The 22146-nt window shown below is 52.1% G+C and overlaps 1 long non-coding RNA gene and 1 pseudogene across 1 annotated transcript; both read right to left on the reverse strand.

Annotated features, from left to right (window-relative positions):
* Positions 1–1985: 1985 nt before the first annotated feature.
* Positions 1986–2618, reverse strand: LOC120711458. Its single transcript, XR_005690296.1, has 2 exons — positions 2356–2618; positions 1986–2185 (listed from the first exon to the last, which is right to left on the reverse strand). It is a non-coding gene; the product is annotated as an uncharacterized LOC120711458 (long non-coding RNA).
* Positions 2619–10128: 7510 nt separating this feature from the next.
* On the reverse strand, positions 10129–12023 carry LOC120711459 (annotated as a pseudogene).
* Positions 12024–22146: the final 10123 nt, after the last annotated feature.

Genomic DNA, 22146 nt, shown 5'->3' on the forward strand with positions numbered 1-22146 from the left:
AAGACGACGGTGCCAAGTGGTGGAAGACGGGGTCGCGGCAAAAGCGGCAGACCAAGACGGCCAGGGCGAAGAGGAAGACGAGAGTGGTGCAGCGGAAGAAGGAAGGCGAAGGGTGTAAAGGGGCCCCGTGCTGTCACACCGGAGTAGTGGACGCCGGGAGGCCGAATCCTTTACAGTGAGGCCAGAAGAATCAAACTCGATGGAACAAGAATTGTTAGCTGTAAACTGACGAATGGAAAGAAGGTTATGAATCATCTGAGGAGCAACAAGGACATTGGGAAGACGAAAAGAGCCAGGAGCAGAACCCACGGCGGTGACAGGAAGACAAGATCCGTCACCAACCATGATGGAAGAAGGACAAGAGGGGTGTGGGGGTCGGACAGAAGAGAGAATACCGGCATGTGGGGTGGTGTGGAAGGAGGCACCCGAGTCGGCGATCCACTCGGTGCTGACCGGCGGCGTCCGCCCCATGGCGCTTAAGGACTGCGCGAACAGGGGAGCAGCTCCGGCAGTAGCAGCACCGCCGAACGGCGCGGCCGCGGGGGGCATCCCGAACGCAGGCCACGCGGCGGCAAGGGAGGCAATGGCCCGCGCAGAGTCCCTCGGCGCGACAACCTGCGCGGCGTGCGCAGCGGCGAGGGAGGCAGCGGCCCGCGCGGCCTGCGCGGTGTGCGCGGCGGGCGCGACGGCGGCCACAAAGGCGGCGGCGGCGGCCAGGTCTGCGGGCGCGATGGCCTGAGCCTGCGCGGCGGGCGCGATGGCGGCCTGCGCGTTGGGCGCGATGGCCCGCGCGGCATGCGCGGCGGCGAGGGAGGCGGCAGCGGCGGCGGCGTGGGCCGTGGATCCAGCGGCAGGGGCAGGCCCAGCTCGCAGCACAGCAGCCGCAGGGGTTGCTAGGTCTGCGCCGCGCCACGCCCCCGTGGGTCCGCCTAGGACGGCTGGAGGAGCGCCAGAGATCAGCCCGGCAGCGCCAGAGACGTGCCAGGGCAGAGAGGCGGCACGCTGGGTAGCAGCAAGGGTGCTCTGGGCGGCGGCCGTAGCTGTGGCAGCCTCGGTCGTGGGCCGCTGCGTCCCAGGCTGCAGCTGCAGCGCCTGCGAGGCAGTGTCCTGCTGCAGGGGAGGTTCCTGCGCGGCAGCGCTAGGCTGCAGGAGAGGGGCGCTCCCTTCCGCGCCGAGGGGAGGTGCCTGCGCGGCGGCGCTCGGCTGCAGGAGAGGGGCCTGGGCGGCGGCGCTCCCCCCCGCGCCCGCAGACCCCCCACGCCGGCACCCCCGACGGCGGCGGCAGGAGCAGCAGCTGCCGGATCCGGCAGGGGCGCACCATCCGGCAGCGGCTGTGAGGCGACGAGGGCGATGGCGCGGCTCCCGGCACCCACGCCCGCGCCAGCTGCTGCAGCGCCGGCGGCGGCGGGCTGCAGGACGGCAGCGGGCTGGATCTGCAGCCAGGAAGTCGCAGCGGTCCATGCAGGGGAGGCGGCGGCGCCAACAGAGCTCGGCGCGGCAGCAGAGGAAGGGGAGGGAAGGGGAGGGAAGGAGGAAGGGGGGAGGAGGGACGGCGCCGGCGGCCGGCGGCCGGCCATGCCAGCCAGCGGCGCGAGGGGGGCCGCGGTGCCTGCGGCGGAGGCGCCCGCGGCACCTGCGCGCGCAGCACCAGCTCCCATGGCGGAAGCAGCAGGTAGAGGGAGGGAAGGGGAGAGGGGAAGGGCCGTCGGCCAGCCGGCCATGGGGCCAGCGGCGGCGCCGGGAAAGGGAGCAGCAGCAAGGGGAGGAAGGGAAGGAGGCGCCGGTGGCCAGCCAGCCATGGGGCGGCGGCGGCGGCTAGAGGAAGGAGAAGCTAGCTGATTATACCATGTAAAGGAGAGGATAGGAGAGAATAGTGGCTTGTATTCCTCCAAAACCTAGAAGGTTGGGATATATAGTTCCTATACATGGGCCTCTGGATGGAATATACTCCAACAATTTGGGTATATAATAAAATAGGACATGAGTTACTTTCGAAACTATAACAAAATTTTGCCAATACTTAGCAGTAAGCACTCAAGTATCCCATCACTTATCTCAGCCTACACCAAGGGGACTCTACAGAACTTGCAAGCACGAGTAACTCCTACTGAAGGAGGTTTGAAAATATATCCTACAAGGATAACGGCTCTCCACCTTAGATACTCCATCTGCCATGTTCAACTTCCTACATAAAACATAAGTTGTAACTGTAATATGGCATAATCGAACTGAAAATTGTGCCATCCTTTAAACTATCCCCACTAGAAACAATCATTATTAGTTATACTTGTATTTTCAGAGCATGATGGTGTTCATATATAACAGCATATCTACGGAAGTTAAAAAAATAAGTACCTAAATCTCTGTGGCTTTGAGGTCCTCCATCAGGGCGAACTGCGATGTCGGTATTGCCATCTGGAAACAAGAGGGGCAAAAATACAATGGGGTTGAATCTCCAAGTAATGAAATGATCACTAGTCTGGTATACGAATAGTCCGACATGCTTTCACGAATTCATATGCGTAAAAGGTCCCATGGAAAAATTGATTTGTTCATTGAATCATTGTTCTATGAGGCAGGTACGCATGATGCATTTCAAAATTAATTAATCCCTAAGAATCAATGTCGTGGCTCTAGGAGGAGAGCCACAGTCGGGTGGCGTAATGCACCCGCCTAATACCAGAGGGTGGTTACTCGGGGATACGCAAGCAATTCGTCAGATCTACTCATGAAGCAAGAACACATGAACACTCGGGGATTTTAGAGTGGTTCGGGCCGCCGGATCGTAATACCCTACGTCCACTGAGAGTTGTATTGCTCTTGTGTCTGTGGATGAGTCTATTCTCTGCCTCCCAGTCCTCTTTTGGACTTGAGTTCTTCTCTAACGGGCGTCTCCCTTTTATAGCGCAAGGGAGGCGCGTACACCGGTGTTGAACCCCGATAGGTGGGCCCAACGAGGATATATAGTATACCACGAAAAAGACATTAATAGTGCTTTGTGAGTCTCTTGCCGGATACGCTTCATCGCCCTTAGACTCTCGGACCGAGAGGGGTCTTCACCTGTCCCATCGGCAAGGTGCCCGTTGAGACGGTGTAGGTTGCGGCGTAGACCGTTGGGTCTACCGCGTAGGCGTTATGATACTCCGTCGTCGAGCTGTCGTGTCTAACTGGCGTTGCAGACTGACGCGCGTGGCGTGGGTGGCGCCAGCGGCTGCACTGTGCACCTTGGTAACGCGCGATCAACAGTACAGCCTGGTAAAAGTCACCTCGGGCTCTGCTGTGGCAGAGCGCACTTAACACCTCCCGCATTGAATGCGGTAGGTGGGCGAGTCTTCCCGAGGAAGCCTCACAGCCGTGCGCATGTCTGCGCCTGCGGATATGTGGCGGCTCCGGACCCCCCCCCCCCCCCAGGCGGGGTGTCTGTTCCCGTCCGCTGAGGAGTCCGGATAGTATATGGGGGTCCGGGACCCCGTAGGGGATCCGGGGCCCCCGGCTGTTTTGGCTGAACACTCCCTTCTCCAGGACACGTGGCGTCACCGGACCCTTCCCTAGCAAGGGACTGGTCCGGGGCCGCTGGCCGGGTGAGAAGGGCTTCGGACCGCGAGGCTCCGGCTGCTCAGCCCTTTAGGGCGTAGTTACGGATAACTACGCGAGTCTTGACACAGCAAGAGGGGGTACCCTAGTCCAGAGGTACCGATAGTGGCCCCCGGGCCCACCTCGGGGGAGGTACGAACCCGCAGGTGGGGCCATTATTGTGATGTGTTCTGGCGCAACTTGGCTGTGTTGGCGTGCTCATGTCGCGAGCGGGTGCTCCGGACCCCCTAAAGGCCATAGCACTTGTTGCCAGGTTCAGGTACTATAGCGCTCTCCGCAGGGCGGCGAAGGTGCAGGCTTAGGATACGGAACCAAGCTAAGCGGCTGCACGGACCTCGAACCTGCCCAGGGAGCAAGCACCACTTCCCCGGACCCGGCTCCAGGCGACCGTGGTGAGCGGTCTCCGCCGGAGCGGGCCACCGGAGTGGACTTGAGCTACCGTGGCGAGCGGTCTCCGCCGGAGCGGGCCACCGGAGTGGACTTGAGCGACCGTGGCGAGCGGTCTCCGCCGAAGCGGGCCACCGGAGTGGACTTGAGCAACCGTGGCGAGCAGTCTCCGCTGGAGCAGGCCACCGCAGTGGACTTTGAGCTGTTGCCATCGATCCACCGAGATACGTTACCGGACCTTGTAGTGGAGCATAGAAAACCACGCCTTATACTAAAAAGGAGTCCGGACCTCTAGACACGGCTGCCTCGGATGCTAGGGTACTCGTAACAGGGAAGTGAAGTGCGTAGGCTTAGGGTACATTACCAGGCTAAGCGGCTACGCAGAACTCCTCCACCCCAGGATACAAGCACCACTTCTCCGGAGCAGGTCCCTAGGGGGTTCGGGCCGCCTTCCAGCTAGAAGGGGTGTCCCAACCTGACCACAAGCCAGCAACTCGATTTGGATCATTAGCAACAAAAGAAGAAACTCCGTTCGGGAGGAGGAAACATGCAAGCTGAACGGACAAGTGCTATTAAGTTAATGTAAAGATAGGACTGAGAAAGCAAATCTCCTTCATTACTTGATTCGTGGTGTACATCAGATGTCGGGATTACGAGGGCGGACCTCTACCACTCTGGACCACTTGCTGGTGTCGCCTGTTTGTGCGATGAAGCCAGAGGTCAGGTATACAAGGGCGGACCTTTACCGCTCTGGACCACACATAGGCACCACATCATCACAAAGGAGAAACACACTCAATCTTATCTAGTGGTAACCTACAGCCGTCGCATCGTACGGCATGCACGTTCCTGGCAGGAGTGGAACTGCCACCTTGGGGGTTCCTCTCAGTCGTTGGGGACGAAGGCGCCCTAGACGGGCCTATACAGCATCATCCAGCATCACCTCGGGAGCTTGCAGGGCCCTCCTCAGCACAAGAGCTGTTTCATGCTCAGATAGCATGAGAACAACTTCTTTGGCTTTGAATGGGAGTGGCCCTACCGTTGCCAGCTGCCGTCGGAAGCCAGCTTGTCACCCTGGCGCAGCGGAAGGACGGGTGCTCGTTTGGACGAGCACGGAGCGTGGAGAAGGGCGGTCATTCGCCGGCTCCACCTTGGTGCTGGCACAGGGCCCCCGCACTTTGCGGTGGAGGTCGACGCCTGTCTGCAGCAGCTCCAAGGGAGGCTTGAGCCGGGCGAGGGAGAAAGCGACAGACATCCTTCCCGAGCCACAGCCGTCGGCTCCAGGCCCCATTTTGAGAGGAAACCTTGAGCCGACGCCGTGCCGTCGCAGGGGATCCCTGGTGGTTGCTTGAGAGAAAACCTTGAGCCGACGCTAAGGTGTCGCAGGGTGACGCGCAGCAGGCGTCGCCCCTGCCGCCACCGTGCCGGCTCTGAGGTGTCGTAGTGGCGACGCACAGCAGGCGCCGCTGCCGTGCGCCACCGCACCGAGGACACTGCTGCTTCGGTGTTAGGACATGCGGCGTAGGTGACGCCGTGCCACTCTTCATCTTCTCACCGTCGTTGCAGAGGATGAGCTCAACCTCAGAAGCCAGGAGGTGAGCGAAGATCTGGCCAACGCTTGCGCGTCCCCACGGACAGCGCCAGATGTCGAGGCTCTAGGAGGAGGGCCACAGCCGGGTGGCGTAATACACCCGCCAAATCCCAGAGGGTGGTTACTCGGGGATACGCAAACAATTCGTTAGATCTACTCATGAAGCAAGAACACATGAACACTCGGGGATTTTAGAGTGGTTCGGGCCGCCGGAGCGTAATACCCTACGTCCACTGAGAGTTGTATTGCTCTTGTGTATGTGGATGTGTCTATCCTCTGCCTCACAGTCCTCTTTTGGACTTGAGTTCTTCTCTAACGGGTGTCTCTCTTTTATAGCGCAAGGGAGGCGCGTACACCGGTGTTGGACCCCGACAGGTGGGCCCAACGAGGATATATAGTATACCACGAAAAAGACATTAATAGTGATTTGTGAGTCTCTTGCCGGATACACTTCATCGCCTTGTAGACTCTCTGACCGAGAGGGGTCTTCACCTGTCCCATCGGCAAGGTGCCCGTTGAGGTGGTGTAGGTTGCGGCGTAGACTGTTGGGTCTACCGTGTAGGCGTTATGATACTCCGTCGCCGAGCTGTCGTGTCTAACTGGCATTGCAGACTGACGCGCGTGGTGTGGGTGGCGCCAGTGGCTGCACTGTGCGCCTTGGTAACGCGCGATCAACAGTACAGCCTGGCAAAAGTCACCTCGGGCTCTGCTGTGGCAGAGCGCACTTAACGCCTCCCGCATTGAATGCGGTAGGTGGGCGAGTCTTCCCGAGGAAGTCTCACAGCCGTGCACGTGCCTGCGCCTGCGGATACGTGGCGGCTCCGGACCCCCCCCCCCAAGCGGGGTGTCTGTTCCCTTCCGCTGAGGGATCCGAATAGTATATGGGGTCCGGGACCCCGTTGGGGTCCGGGTCCCCGGCCGTTTTGGCTGATCGCTCCCTTCTCCGGGACACGTGGCGTCACCGGACCCTTCCCTAGCAAGGGACGGGTCCGGGGCCGCTGGCCGGGTGAGAAGGACTTCAGACCGCGAGAGTCCGGCTGCTCACCCTTTATGGCGTAGTTACGGATAACTACGCGAATCTTGATATTGTAAGAGGGGATACCCTAGTCCAGTGGTACCGACAATCAATATATTTTTCAAAAGAAAAATAGAAATAAAGAGATAACTGGAAAACTTACATAAAACAGCATTGAATATATAAACCAAAATTGAGTACTCAAAATGAGAAAACCACTTTATATAAAAGCATATACTAGCACTAAGTCAGACCTACCAATTTTGGAGAAAAAAAAAACACAAGTAACTGATGAATCGAACAAGAACAAGCAACATGCCTCCATCACCACACATTTCTAGCACACGAGAGCATTTTGGCTCCATACTTTTGGTCAAATTGAGAAGAAAGAAGCATGCTAGTCTTCCCCTTTACCCCCAGAAATCTTCTGTTCCTTGAATCGCCATCCTCAAGAAGCTACATGGCCTCCAGAGATTTTGTGTCTTACCTGAGCTTCCTCTCTGCTATAGTGCTATCAAACTCCTCACCGTGCGAGATGAAATAGAGGAGAGGGGCCAGGGCAGTGTCTTCCCGCGTGAGGAGACGGATCATGGGGAGGAGGCGGCGGGGGCGTGCGAGCAAGGAGGCAGAGGAGGCAGCGGCGGCGCAAGCGAGGAGGACTGGAGGAGGAGGCGGCGGCGGCGGCGGCGAGGAGGATAGATTGCGGGCCGCGAAACGTCACGCTGGGGAAAACACGGGGGAGCATTGCCTGTGGGCTTCCCGGCCCAGGGAAAACACCGGGAACCCAGTGGGGTTAAGAATTTCCAAACGAACCTGGCAAATGGCTTCTCCACATAATATGCACGAGATGTAAATTTTTCTTCCATCAAATAATGATAGTATTTATTTTCCTTCAAGTTTTTTCCCATGAAACAATAATGTCAATTATCATCCTTTCAAAATAAATAATGACGTGAATTATGGATGAATGCATGTGCAAAAAAAAGTAAAGTTTGTGTCAAAAAAAATAATGCGCTAGTATAAGAGGTGGGTATAGGAACTCGTCGATGTAAAAAGTATTAGGATTTTGATGGAAACATTTTTCTTCTATCAATTTTGTAGGTCTACACCCCCTTTCGTCGAACTTTTGAGTTTTAGTTATTTCAACTTTTATAGTATAGATATATTTATGGTATAGATTTTTTTAAGTACACAGTACAACGCAGACGCTTACAACACCCACGCATACTCACCCCGATGAACACACGTACACAAACCCTATCCCTATGAGCACCTCCGAAGGACTGGACCGGCAGATCTGGAGATTTCCGAAGTCACCATTGTCACCTCGTTGTCGACGGAAACATCGCTTACCACTTAAAGCATAACGCCGGAAAATTCTGGAATAAATTCAGAAAAGTGCGAGCACTCGTGCCAAGTCGAGAATTTGAATCCAGATAGACAGGTTCCACCACAAGAGACCTAACCAACTGATCTATGATGATCAGTTCGCATTTATGATATAGATGAAGTGATGCTTTGGAAGATAAGTTGAAAATCAAAGGTCTAGGCCAGTATGATTATGCATCGCCCGTGTTACAGATTTAGGCCCTCCACAGTGTTATCTTTGAGCGATGCCCAAAACCCCCTAAACTATGTTAGTTAGTTCATTTTACCCCATAATACAATTTGTTTTTTTTGTTATTCCATACACAAGTTGAATTTTAATTTCAAATTTTGTAGGATAGTAGTGGACATCACAATGAATATTTAAAAAAAATTATAATTTTTTACCATTAGTTTTAATATAATTTTGAACTCCAATGATTAATTTATTGTTAAATATTCTAACCTATCAAAATAATGATAAAAATTATGATATATTTTTTCTTAATGTGTTATGTTGTGTACTATTATCTTGTACAAATTCAATTTAAAACTCCACCTATGCATAGAGAAATGAAAAAGACAAATTTTATTAGGGGGTAATTTGAACCAAAAGGCATAGTTTGAGGGGTAAAATGAATCAAACGATAGTTTAGGGGGTTATTCAGACTTTGGCTATAGTTGAGGGGAGCAATCTAGACTTTTTGCTTTTCAATTTTTTCCTTCATTTTTATTTATTCTTTTATATTTTGTTTGACAAACTTGTTAATCGTAGTTTTGAATTTATGTAAGTTGTGGACATGTTGTGTAGAGTTATTTAATAATTCATTTTCATATACTTATGCAATTCATACAGGGAGGAGTAAAGAACAAGTTTGTGTAAAATATTGATAAATAATTAGTTCGAACAAGCATGTATACTTATAAAAAAAATTCATCTAACTCCATGTAAAAATATTTATTTACGTGTAACTAATTTGTTCGAAATATCAAATTATTTATTCATGTTTTAGATTAAATTGTTCTTCATGTTGACTTGAATTTTCGTGATGCTTAATATTTTATTCATTATACATTATTATTGTTTTTTATGTTTGCTTTTTTGTTCATAAGAATAATTATTTATTCATGCTCTTAAAATATTTGTTTCCAGTAGCTGAAACTAATTATTTAGTATTAAAAATATTTTTTCTAAAAATATCGTGCAAACATAGGCAAATGTGGCCTTATTTTGAAAATCTTGTCCTATAAAAGATAATGATGCAATCCAAATTTAATTTGGATGCTCAGTTTAATATTTATAGCTTCTTTTATTTTGTAATTTGCATGCACATAGGTGATGTCATTATAGCTATCTTTTTTTGTATGCATACAATCTTTCCACTTTAGCTGAAATCATCCATGTTAAACGCGGAAACAGTCTCGTAATTGGGCTGACAACGGCCTATTTAATATCCTTCAAGCGATGGTTCCCGTAATTATCACCCGAAGCGACATATAGACGCACCGTCTTAGGCCTTCTCCAACGGTATGAGCCAGTACCTAGCTCCACGCACTCTAAGAGACAACCCTTTCAATAATCTGGCTCTTAGCACATAGCTCATAACGTGAATAAGTCCACACTTCATCCTGTTATAATCTCGAAGTTCGTGTATAAGACTATCTCTTAAACAAGAGATAGCTTTTCATTTTTGGCACTATTCATCGACTAAAAAATTATATGAGCCGGCTACTAGCCGGCCTTTGAAGGTGGCCTTAGTTAGGAACTCTTAATTATTTTCATCAACATGTCGAGTTGATTGTGCTCTTTGTAATAGGATGATTCTTTTCAATCCAGATCAACAAGATTCTGGCGAAAAGGACGGAGAAGTATTACTACTGACTACGGAGGAACATGTATAAATGAGTGTGCTCTTGTCGTTTCCCTGCATTGTTATTAACCCACCTATTGTTGATTGTGATCTAGTTTTCAAATCCTCGACGGATGTGAGTATGTGACCAACCTAATGACCAGGCATAAAAGGTTTCTAATTAAAGTCGTCATAAGCTACGGTTCTAACACACATTCATCTTCTTGGCAGATGCCGAGATTTGGCACCATAGTTGTCACTCATCAGAGATCCAATCAGCGAAGGTCGGGGGAACAAGAACACCTTAACACAAAGAACTACACCAGTTTGTGAAACACTCTCTGTTCGCTTCAATCGATCAATAGTGTTTTTCTTTCACACAAAATCAGCACCAGCCACCAGCTATCAATCAGTCAACAGTGCTTTTCTCTCACAACAACAAATCAGCACCAGCCACAGCCACAGCCAGCCGACCAGTGTTTATTGAAGACGAAAACATTGCTACTCCAAACATTAAACTATCTATTTATTTATTGTGGCAATTACGTGCCATTATAGATTTAGTGCTCTCGATCATCATGCCGTAAGGGTGGAATGCTTTGCGCATTGTTGAACACATTTTCAGGATCCACCTTAGTCTTGGCCCGAACCAGCCGATCAAAGTTCGTGAAGAAGTAACGCTCGCCCCACGACGCCGCACGCGCCACGGACTCGCCCGACGTTCCGCCCGTCGCATTCGCCCAGCCATTGGTCCCCAAGTCGAGGTCCAAGTAGTTGACGTACGCGCGGCGCGGGTTCCTCGACACGTAGCGCGCCATGAACTCGTGGAACGACCGGAGCCATCCGATGCGCTCCTCCGCACGGCCGAGACGATGATCCGACGCGTTCCAGGTGACGGCGTACTGGATGCTGTACAGGTGCCCGGCGCGGTGAGGGAACGGCGTCGCGCCGCTCCCTACCCGCGCCATGGCGCCGCCGTAGGGGTCCAGCTGGATCGACCCCGGCGGCCCGGTCGACATGTGCCGGAGGATCCTCGTCGCGCCTTGCATCGAGATTGGTGCCCGCACGTAGTCGGACTTGCTCTTGGCGTACTCCCCCGCGCCGGGCTGACGGTTTGTGAGGTCGGCGACGGAGCGGAGGCCGGCGAAGTTCGCCGCCGACTCGAGCCAGCTCACCTCGGAGAGCCCGCCTCGGCGAGGCCCAGCGCCGGGAAGGTCTGGTCCAGCACTGACATGGCGAGATGCTTCGGTCCGAGAACTTGGCCGGTGAACGACATGGAGAGATTGCCATCCGGTGATGAGCCTGTCGGGATGTAGGTCGAGAGGTAGAACTCGTCGGGAAGGCTGGGCGCGACGTACTGCCACCGGTACATCAGGCCGGCGATGAGCTCGGCCGGGCCGGTCCGGCGGACGGTGAACACGGTGATGGTGTCCGGCACCGGGACAAGCCGGAGCTTCCACGCGTACACCACGCCCCAGCTCCCGCCGCCGCCGCCCCGGATGGCCCAGAACACGTCGGCGTCCATGGTGTCGCGGGTCAGCGTGCGGCCGCTCGGGTCGATCAGGACGGCGTCCAGGACGTTGTCGGCGGCGAGCCCGTGCTTCCTCGACAGCAGCCCGAACCCGCCGCCGGCGACGTGCCCGCCCACGCCCATCGTCGCGCACGACCCGGCCGGGAGCGCGAGGGTCCGGCTGGACCGGCCCACGGCGTGGTAGAGCTCGCCGAGCGTCGCGCCGGCCTCGGCCCAGACCGTGGCGGAGCCCGGGTCGACGCGGACGCTGTTCAGGCTGGCGAGGTCGATCACGGCGAAGGGGACGCGGTTCTCCGAGGTGTAGGAGAGGCCCTCGTAGCTGTGGCCGCCGCTGCGCACGCGGATCGCCAGCGCGGCGCGGCGCGCGCACAGGACGGCGCGCCGGAGGTCGCGCTCGGAGCCCGGGAGGATGACGGCGGCCGGCTTGCCGACGCCCTGGAGCTCGAAGCGGAGGTTCCTGATGGAGGAGTCGAGGAGCGGCGTGTAGCTCGGGGACGACGGGAGGGAGAAGTTGCTGACGCCGTTGGAGAGGAGGCAGGAGGAGATGTCGTCGTAGGCTTGTAGCGGCGGCGGTGGCTGAGCACCGGCGCATGTGGCGGCGGCTGCAAAGAGACAGAGAGCAAGAGCTGCAGCAGCTGTTGCCATGGTGTGCATCGCCATGGCGGATGGATGCTACCGGAGATGGATACATGGCTGCTGTATATATAATGGGAATATCTGGTGCAAACCAACATCTCCGTGCAAAATATGGAAATTTTAATCTGGACCATTAGATCGACATCTAAGGGGAGGGGTCCAGAGAGGTGGGAGGGGGGATTTGCAAAAGTGTGATTACCCAATCTAAGGGCGGGTCTAGATTATAAAATTACCCAATCTCCCATGCCCCTTGGATGTTGATCCAATGACTTAGATTGAAGTTTCTATAGTTTGCACGAAGAGTTTGGTTTGCACCTGATACGTTCCCATATATAATACCTCTAATAATCGTGTGTGAAGAAATTTGTTGATAATCGTGTGTGAAGAAATTTGTTGCCCATGATGCATCGATGTCAATAGTTGAGGAACATATCAGGTGCAAATTAACATCTCCGTGCAAATTATGAAAATTTCAATCTGAGTTCAATAGTTTTGGCTGACATTTCTACGCCGATGATTCACCAGATTTATCTGAGATCTAAGGTGTATATCCGGAACGGATGGAAGTCAGCAGAAGCTTCCAAGATGATCGAATTCATGAGTGTGCTTCTGAATCATGTGAGACTTGTCAAGAACCACGGAAGAAGGGCAGCAGATAAATGTTGGCCAAAGAAGAAGAAATTACAGGTGAAGGTGCTATTTTATTATTTACGCCGAAATCAGGCCATATCATGGCTAGGCGACCTTGTGTAAAGATCAAGAAAGAAAATAAAGCCTCTGGTTTCAAACTCCGATTTATGCATTGTCATCACGTAAGACGGGGCGAAGCTAGAGCTAATGGGTGGGGGATGCCGTGTGCACACAACTTCATCAAGATATAGTGACTCATACTCTCATAGTATAACTAATCCGTAATTTTTAACATCAAAATTGAACTTCAATAATGGCAATATCATTTTAGTCACTAGTCAATATATTATACATACACAAATAGTTAGAGGATAGGGCAACAACACTTACCAACAGTCGCCATATATAGCCATCTTTTTCTGGTTTATCAGTTTTATAATGAAAAGTGGAGGGCCTTGTGACTTCGCCAACGACTTCCCCATTAGGTAGGCAAAATAAATAAAGAAACACGACATTGATCGCTTTAGCCAAAAGCCCGAAACATTAACAAAAGAATTTCCATATAGCAAAATATATGATCCAACCTAAAGGAAAAAAAAAAGAACAAATAGGTCAATTATTTAGCGAACAAATATGCTTTATGTTTTTTCTCACTATATTCAAGCCAAGGGCCAAACTCATCAAACCATTCTCCAATAAATCTTCTTTGCTTCTCTTTGTCTCCAATCTTTTGCAAAGGGAAATCTATTGTGCGAGGTTGACAAAGTCCATTCTCTAAATATTTTTTTCTCACCTTTTCTCGAAGGTTAGGATGATTAGAATCAATTTCTTTCCTTAAAACCGGGGTCATCCCAATTGATTTCATCTTCAGCCGAACAGCTAGCTTTCCGTCTAAAATACCTCTCCATAATAACCTATAATATATTCATTTGCATAACCAAAATGGATTCACATGATACAGATCAAAAATGATAAAATGGATACATAATTACCTAAACAATAAACTAAATAGTCAATATGAAATACATATGCTGCTACGCTATGCACCTAGAGTCAGCAAATAGAGAGCAGAGACGAATGCTTCGGCGCGACCGAGCTGCCACGCTGGCAGCGCATGTGTCAGCGGGCCTGATGTGGCAAGGCTGAGTCGCGCCACATGCTTTGGCGCGAATGCGCCGTGGCCCGACTCAGCCTAATACAGGCACACCCGACCAGCCTCCTCTTCCTCCTCCTCCCATTCTTTTTTCCTCCACTCCCCACTCCCCACTCGACCTGACCTCCATGGCGTCGCCCCTCCCACTCCCTTTCTAGATCCACTCTATCCTCCACCCGATTCGAAGGGGAAACAAAGGGAAACTGATCCTTGAAGGTAACTCCTCCATTCTAACCGATTGGTTTTCCTCCATTTCACGGATTTTTAGGGTTTGAGTTGGTTAGGATTTTTGTAGGGTTCGAGTTGAAATGGGCCCAACAAGAAACCCTAGCCCGCGTCGTATTCTCCCTGTTTCCCTCATTCGCTAGGCTCCTTGGCGCCGCCGGCAGCCGCCACCTGCGCCTCCCGTCGCTGCCGGGTCTCGCCGCAGCGTGCAGTGGCGGCTGACGGGAAACAGAGGAAGGGAGGGGCGGACGCCGGCGACGCCTGGCCGTCGGCCCTGGGCCACGGTGGTGGCTGGAAGGAGGGTGAAAAAGGGTAGGGAGGTGCGGGGGTTCGATTCCCCCCCTCGATTTCAAGGAAGGAGGCCCGCAGGGAGGGGAGCCATGGCGGCGGGCGGCGGGCGGCTTTGGCCGGTGCGGCGGCGGCGCTGCAGGGCCTGGCGGCGGCCGGGGCTAGGGGAAAAGGGGGCGCCGGGCGAGAGGATCCTATCCTCCTACTCACCTCGGGCGGAGGAACTCTGGGCGGCGGTGCCAGAGGGCCGGGGTGGAGAGCTGGAGGTGGTGGACCGGTTGCGGAGCTCGGAGGCGACGCGGAGGGCCCCTTTATAGGCGCTAGAAGGTGGTGGAAGGAAGGGACGTGGTGGCGGCCGGCCGGCAAGCATCCCGCGGCCATTAATGGCGCTCGGGGCATCGCGGAGCGGCGCGGTGCACGATTCGCGGCGGAGACGCGACGACTCGGCTGAGCAGGGTGCGCAGGGGGGGATGAGCACGAGCGGACTCGAGCGGTGAGGCAGCGGCGCTGTACGAGCGGCGCGGCGAGCGGCGCTGCCGTGTGGTGCGCATGGAGCGCGTGGGGCGGCCGGGAGCCGGGGCGCGCACACGCGCGTGCACGGGCAGGGAGCGACCGGCGGCGATGGCGGGGCGCCGCGCGTGGCCCGAGCGTGAGCGTCGAGGCGGGTAAGGGCTCGAGTGCGCGGTGGGGACGGGGTGAGCAGGAGGCGGCTGCGCAAGTGGGGGCGGCGGTGGCCGGGGCTGGGCGCGCTCGGCGCGCCGTGCGTGCGGGAGAGGAGAGAAGCAGGAAGAAGGAGGAGGAGGGAAAAGAAAAAAAAAGGGAAAAGAAAATGGAGAAAAAGAAAGAGAGAGATAAATTGCTAATTATTCTGATGACGGATCATGAAGGGATTAATCAAATGGGGATTAGGCTTGGGATGGATTTTAGATGGAAACGGATTCGAGCTCGAGACTAGTTTTGCAAAAATTTGAAAAAAATGATTTTTAACGAGTGATTTTAAATAGTGAGTTGTTAGAGATTGAAAACGCTGGCATTACACTTGTTGAAGATGGCTCAGTATGGCTGGCAGTTACTCTGTGGTAAAAACTTTGGCTATAGTTTAGTAGAGTAATTTAGACTTTTTTCAAAAAAAAAGAGAAGAAGACGTACTTTCATTAATGTGCGACCTGAGGAGAGCCTTTGAAACGTAATGCGTCACTGCGTGCAGGCAGCTTTCCGAGTATTTATTAGCAAACGAAAACAGAACACAAAAAAAAATGTAACCTTTTCCTTGTTTTCGTCTAATGAAAATTATGGCAAAACTCTTGCTGTTCCTTTCAAAAAAAAATACAATGTTTCATAAAAGGACTCGGCACAAAACACAATAGAAAAGCACGCAAAAGTTCTAGAGCCCTTCTTCGTTGATGCATCGCACCATCATGTAAGACAGTAGGACAGAAGACCGAGAAGAATACCATCAAGCTGCTTCACTTTACGCTTTGCCGTCTCTCGAATCGATCGACGACGTCACCACCATGACTGGCCTCATGATCATCAGATATTCAGATGGTTCGGTCCGATCCAATGTTTGCGGACTTGCGGTCATCACATTTCCTAATCATCACACTAACCACGTATCGTCCGTACCTAACCCAGCCGGAACAAGTTCTCATCGCGGTTCGCTTTTGCCTCCGAACTAGAGAGCGCGCTACGGCGCCCCCGCCCCGTGATCGCGACGCCGACAGCAACGGCCCGGGCCGCCCGATCGCCCGCGCCTCTTGCTTGGGCTTTGGTCGTTCCACTCCACTCCACGCGCGCCGTGCCGATCCCTTTCCGCTCATCAATTCCCGTCCAACTCCTGCAAGCGAAGCGGCCAGGGGGTGGGGTGGTGCGCGCGCGCGCGTGACCCCGACGCGCGCCGGCCGCCCCGCTCCGAGAACTCGTGGAGGGAAGGGAACCGCGCTGTGAATCCGTCCGCGCCAAGCTCCGGCGACCGGCTCCCTTTCTCTCGATTCCCCCCCGGCCGGCTCTTTCGCGCGATATTTCTCGGGCAACCCTGTCATGACATGTGCCGGGACGACGACGACGACCCGGAGGAACTCGCTCTCGGCGGCGAGGCTGGATGATGGTCAGTGATCTGCTCGGACTAATTGCAGCTGATGGCGCTAGCTGCTGCTTCTCCGCTGTGTGGTCCTGCCTGGCTTGGAAAGGTCTCTGGCCGTTTGCTAGCGCCGTGCAGGTGCGGTTGTAGGTCCGGCGGAACCATCATCGGAGTTAAAATCCACTGCTTCGCGATAAGATCGGAATGAATTCTGACAGGTCCCTGAAGGAGGGCTCGCGATCAGCTTCGAATTCAGAGACCGATACGCAGCTGACTGAGAGAGTGAGAGACTGAGAGCCCAGGCATGGAAACTTGCATCTGTTTTCTGAATCAATTTCATCTGTTCAGTACAAACACATCATCGAATAGAGTACATATACGGGCAAAATAGAGAAGATCTGCTGGAGATCAAACACAGCAGAGTGAGATGGTATCAGCTCTTGTTCATCATCTGCGTGCTGTACGGCAATGAGATGGTTAGCTCATCTCTCTTCACTTTTTTGAAGAAAAAAAAGAAAAGAAAACAGCCGCGAGCCGTGGAAGTTAAGGCATAGTATGGCTCAAAGCAGCTATCGTCCTTCATTTCTTCTCTTCATGGAGGATCAAAACTCATAATGCACGGGCATTATGCCGTAATGCGGCCGTGAACTTTCAACTTGCCCTGTCACGGATCAGGGAAAGCAACCCATATAAACCTCTCATGAAAAAACACCAGAAATACTGTAAAGATTAAGAATTACGTACAATCGAAAATACTCTATGAATAAGATCGTGACCTTTTCTTTTCTTTTTAACAACCAGTGATGACTTTCTTTCAGCAGAAATACGGCAGGTTCCATGATTTCACTTGCTATACTTACTAGTATGACCGTGAAAGGGCATTTCATCCTATATACTGATAGTTTCTGTCTCTTCCCAGTTCGATCCCATAGATAAACAAGATTGATTATCTTTTACCAAAGGTAGCGTTCATGAGAAAAGTTACCATACTACCCCCTTCCATTCATATGGTGACACCTGGCCAAGTAGTTTTAGAGACTTTCAACAAGTGATAACAGGTCATATATAATAGCAGGATCACCAGATGGGCGAGGTGCAGCATGATGCTAACTCGGTAACAAGTAGGAGTATGTTCGACGTGATCACGAGGCCCTCTCTACATTGTTTAATTTACTTGGTTATTATGCGTTGCAGATCAGCTCACCTTGACGCATGTCGTTTTTCTTTAAAAAAAAAGCATACGTTGATACAAATTCAGTGCAAATTTTGCCATGATAAATCGATGCAGCAGTTAACCCAGAATTAACTCCGGACCAGAATTAACTCCGAAGCACGTTTTCATTCAGAAAAGATCAGAAGCTTTATAGCATGCGTCGACTGTCTCTCCCTACTTCCTTTTCCTGATGTCACTGCTGTAACATCGAAATTTATAGGCGAGAATTGACTGCAAACCACAAAGACAATCTCACTGAAATCCTTAGGAGAGTCTAAACACGCAGAATCAATTTCAACGAAAATTGAGCCCCCAACTAAGAACACCTAAAATTAACATAGCCTAGTTTAAGACGGGAACTGAAAAGAAACGACGAACAAGTTCAGCAAATATTATGTTCAAGCCTCAAGCCAACAAAAATCAAGCACTGCAACTCACACACCAACTGTCAAAAAGGTAGGTAAAAAAGTGTAAAGCTTCAGAGTTTAAACAGCGGAAGATAACACACGACGGCTACAACACGTCGCAAAAGTATACCAGGCTAGCCCAAGCATGGTATCACTCATCGGGATCATTGCCGGCCGAAGACGTATCCCACTCTACGGACCAGCCAGGAGGCAAAGAGCAGGGATAGGTCAAGCTAGTGATCTGCTCCTCAAAACTCATATCTGAAAAGGTTTCAACAGCAAGGCTGAGTATTCTAATACTCAGCAAGACTGAACCGTCAACGGGTATACGTAGCCCACCTAACTAGACTATGCAGGGTTTTGTGAGGCTCTGGTTTTTCTTTTGCTGAAAAGCACTAAAGAGTAGGTCCTTACTTTCAAATTTTAGCTTCCAAGATTCTAGTTGATTAACCATTCTATGTAAGCAACTATTATTCAATCATGGTAGAACTTTAAGCAAACATCAAGATTGATCATAAATAATGTTGCTCTTATTACTCTGTGTGGCAAAGAGATCAAGCAGTCCCAAACTGTGGGAAGCAGACGATTCGAATCAAATTTGTTAACCTTTCCAGACAGACCTAACACACACGTTTGGAACATCGTCGGGTCGTTCCCAAACAACCGTTTGTCTTTCTTTCCGGCTTGTGGATAGAGTCACTCTCCCCGACTACAGGGCTCCAAGGTCCAACCTTGTCCCTCCTAGCCGTAGTGTTGCGCAACATAAAAATAAAACATATCCCTAAGAGAGAGTAAGAGGTATATCCACTCCCCGACCCAATCGGCTACTAGGCTTACCGCGTACCATATTTACGGCATGTGGCTAGTATGTTCAAAAACTTAACCAGCACTACCACACACCGCGACCTTAGCAAGTTCATCAACACAGACGGGTCTCACACAAGGTCATGATATCGAGCACAACCCCGTCCGTCGTCCTTATATTGATAACAAAAAGTAAACAAGCAATTCCTATAGAGCTCGCGAGTGACAGGCAATCACTCGACTTTTACTGGTCCTATAAGCTTAGCAATTATTCGAACTCAGGTCTAGTGTTCAGTACATAGGTTCCTAGGATCATCCATCTAGGGTTTCAATTCAAATCCTAAGAACTGTAAATGCACAAGTAAGTAATAACAATAAATGGTAATACTTTGAAATATAGGTTATGTCCGGGGCTTGCCTTCTCGGTAGTCACTAACTATTTCAGCCCTGGGCTCTTCCGAACTTTGGTCCGGAGCTTCAGTTAGTATGGCAGTGTTCACTTGAGCTTCGAAATCACCTCCATCAGACTCCGGGATCAGCTCGTACGTCCCGTCCGACAAAGCAGTCGTATCTATATGTGATGCAAGAGATGAAATTATAAACACGCTCACGATGTGGTGAAGCTAAGCAAATAAAATTAATACACACATGGGCAATCATTTATAGAGTAGTAACTCAACATATCTAACTACACAAGGCATCATGATCAACCGCACAAGAAAGCTATACTAACTTCCTAAACAAGTGGGAGTAGTTTCCTATAGCAATGGGTCGACGGCGGCTTGAGCTCGCCGGCGTTCGGGGTGGAGCGGCGGCGGCGTTCTGAAGCGTGGAAGCGAGTAAAAGGCGAAAGAGCGAGGGAAACGGGTCGCCGGGGTATTTGTAGTGCTGCTGCGCGCGAGAGAAGAGAGCGGTGGGCTCTGTTTTGGCCGGGCCACGGCGACGGCGAGGTGTCGGCCGCGCGGTGCGCTACTGCTGTGTGGCACGGGTTGGAGAGCTCCAGCGCGTGGGCAAGAAGCGGTGGAGGAGGTCGGGAGCGACGCGTGGGCGCCAGCGTGAAGCAGGAGGTGGCTCGGGGGCGGCCCAGAGCGGCGGGCGGCACGGCAGTGCGCCGGCGGCAGAGCAAGCAGGAAGGCAGGCATGAGGTGGAAGACAAGGGCTGGTTTGTAATTTCTGAAAATTCCAGAGACCTGACTGTAAGCAAGCAATAACTTTTAATCTAGGGCTCAAATGAAAAAGTGCCCAACATGAAAGTTATTCAACTTTTCAAGATCTACAACTTTGATGTTGTGCAAAAATTGATTTGATCAAAGGATAAATAGCTAATTTTGAAAACATAGAAGGGATTTTGAATTCAAAGGACTTTTGTCTTTTTCAAGATAAATTCACTTTAAACTTAGGCTGAAATGAAAGATTTTCAGCCATGCAATGATTGCACTACATTTTGCAAATACACCCTCCACAAAAGCTATAATCACACATCCTATTCAAATAAAACTATAGAGAGGACCTTGCATAAAATCATAATTACACATATAACCTTTATATTTACAAAAAGATCCTTTTTCAAGCAAATTAAGCACATGATGCATAAAATAGATACACAACTACTGTGCAGACACCTAGGGTGTCACACTCCTCTTCCCATTCTTTTTTCCTCCACTCCCCACTCGACCCGACCTCCATGGCGTCGCCCCTCCCTCTCCCCCTCTAGATCCACTCTATCCTCCACCCGATTCGAAGGGGAAACAAAGGGAAACTAATCTTTGAAGGTAACTCGTCCATTATAACCGATTGGTTTTCCTCTATTTCGCGGATTTTTAGGGTTTGAGTTGGTTAGGGTTTTTGTAGGGTTCGAGTTGAAATGGGCCCAACAAGAAACCCTAGCCCACGTTGTATTCTCCCTGTTTCCCTCATTCGCTAGGCTCCTTGGCGCCGCCGGCAGCCGCCACCTGCGCCTCCCGTCGCTGGTGGGTCCCGCCGCAGCGTGCAGTGGCGGCTGATGGGGCTACAGCAGCACGACCTGTCGGGGGAGCTCCGCCTCGTGGTGGGGCTGCACGTCCCGCAGGACGTGTCGACACTGATCTCCCTGATGGAGGTGCTGCGGTGCGGCGGCGAGCTGGCCGCCTACGCCGTGGACATGATGCAGCTGATGGACCAGACGGCGGCGGCCATCGTCAAGGGCAGGGGCTTCGACGGCGTGACGGTGGTGGACGAGGAGGTGTCGGAGATGCGCAAGCTCATCGGCGAGGCGCTGGACGCGTACCAGGCGGAGTGCGGCGGGCCCGGGGGCGTGAGGGTGTGGCAGCTGCTGGCGCTGTCATTTTTTTTCGGACATGCACAGCGACATCTGCATCTACGCCGAGGATGCCATGGCGGCGCTGCTGCTGCTGCCCTTCCACAAGGCGCAGCGGGTGGATGGGAGCATGGACGCGGGCCACTTCGGCTTCCGGCTGGTGAACCAGAAGGTGCTCCAGCTGGCGCCATACTCGGTGGGCGAGGTCGTGGACCGGGGCCTCGGGAAGCAGGAGCAGGCGGTGGTGGTGGTGTTCATCGGCGGTGCGGACGACCGCGAGCCGGTGCGGTGGCGTGGCGGCGGCGGCGGCGGCGCTGGGGCAGGAGGAGGCGCAGATGCAGGTGGACGACAAGTTCTTCGCGGAGTTCTACCAGAAGCACGTGGCGGGCGGCGGCAGGGGCATGGGGTACCTGGAGAAGCACGTGGCGGACAGCGCGGAGCTGGTGGCGGTGCTGCGCAGCCTGCAGTCGGAGTACCGGCTCTTCATGGTGGGGCGCGGCCGTGATTGGAGCTCGGTGCTGACGGAGGGGCTGGACGAGTGGGCTGAGTGCCTGGAGCTGGGCCTCGTCGGCGACATCCTGGCATCCTCCGACTTCTCGCCCACCGCCTCCGTGCTCATCGTGCAGCAGTGCGACTCCAAGAAGCACTACAAGGTCATCGACGACGAGTTCGTTCCCTTGTAGCTAGCTAGCTAGCTAGCTAGCTAGACCACTGTATGTAATGTTATGTAGATGGTGTGTAATTTGTCAGGACATGCTACTGCTACTATATACTGTATGTATGTTTTTATGTATCTAGTTTTCTTTCTTTTAATCTGGAATACAAATACACAACTGCGAACCTGCCTTTTTTTCTTTTGGTGGAACTGTGAATCTGGTACTGTACTCTCTTTTTTTTGTACAAAATAAAAAAACAACAACAACAATAGCAATGAATCTGGTACTAGAATGCTCTATTACTATGAGGAGAATTTAGTGACTTACCTTCAGTGAATAACTAGCATTAAAAGATAAGGAAAAATGTTTAGGGTATGATTTCAGTCGTCCAGATGGGATTTAGCATGTTTTTATGGCTCTCATTG

This window comes from Panicum virgatum, chromosome 6K, assembly GCF_016808335.1.
Source record: "Panicum virgatum strain AP13 chromosome 6K, P.virgatum_v5, whole genome shotgun sequence".
Lineage (NCBI taxonomy): Eukaryota > Viridiplantae > Streptophyta > Magnoliopsida > Poales > Poaceae > Panicum > Panicum virgatum.